Source organism: Amphimedon queenslandica, unplaced genomic scaffold (genome assembly GCF_000090795.2).
Source record: "Amphimedon queenslandica unplaced genomic scaffold, v1.1 AMPQUscaffold_13366, whole genome shotgun sequence".
NCBI lineage: Eukaryota > Metazoa > Porifera > Demospongiae > Haplosclerida > Niphatidae > Amphimedon > Amphimedon queenslandica.
Genome location: NW_003546398.1, coordinates 74,657 through 75,486, shown reverse-complemented (window position 1 = coordinate 75,486; position 830 = coordinate 74,657). Strand labels below are relative to the sequence as shown.

Here is an 830-nt window from a genome sequence, read left to right as displayed (position 1 = left end):
AAAAGTTGGAAAAGCAGATATACAGTCTGTCCTTGGTATAAAGGATTCTGCTAAGGTGAATGCAAGTGAAAAAGCTGCACTGTATGGTACTGCTAGCTGCATGCATCATGAGATCTATTCTAGGTGATGTTTCTTCTCTAGGAGCAAACCTAGGTTAACAAAGCAGATATACAATCTTCAAACATGATTTTTTCAGTGACTGCTTCTAACTATAAGCAAGATAACTTTAATTTAAGCAAGATGAGTACGAGATACTGAATTTAGACATCTGCAATTGCTTTGATAGCTCAGATATGTATATCATACAGCACATAATCTATAGCTTGCTTAGGCTCACCCCTTTAATGTTTTGCATTCTTCTAGTAAATATTCCAATATGGGTCTGTTCTAGCGTCTATGATACACGGTTCTATGGTTCTATCAATTGTTCTTTTTCCTGGTCAGCTGCCTTCTTTAAAGTATTGATAAATGCCTCGTATCTGGCTGGTTTTTTACTTGCAGGATCATTAAATTTCAGGAGATGCTCTTGGATGAAATACAGCAAGGAAGATGCAGGTATGAACTTGGGGTAGTTGACATGAAATATGTACTATGTAGCCAGGAGTGATACAAGACCTTCAAAAACAGAGAATTTGGTGACTTTAAAAATTACATTTTTTCAGCTACTATAAAGCCTTGTGTGATAGTACTACTAGCGTCTCCTTCAAAAAGTACAAGTCGTGGTTCAGGGAAGGTGCTATCGACAATGACTGTCAATATCAGTGGAATTTTTTAAAGGCACATGTAAGTAAAACGAGTGACAGTCTTTTACATTTTGTATTATACCTCAT

At 36.4% G+C, this 830-nt stretch overlaps 1 long non-coding RNA gene across 1 annotated transcript; it reads left to right on the top strand.

The window, feature by feature from the left end:
- The first annotated feature begins 412 nt into the window (after window positions 1-412).
- LOC109582655 (uncharacterized) lies at window positions 413-629 on the top strand. The gene is made up of 3 exons (XR_002185184.1): window positions 413-458; window positions 518-555; window positions 598-629. It is a non-coding gene; the product is annotated as an uncharacterized LOC109582655 (long non-coding RNA).
- The last annotated feature ends 201 nt before the right edge of the window (window positions 630-830 follow it).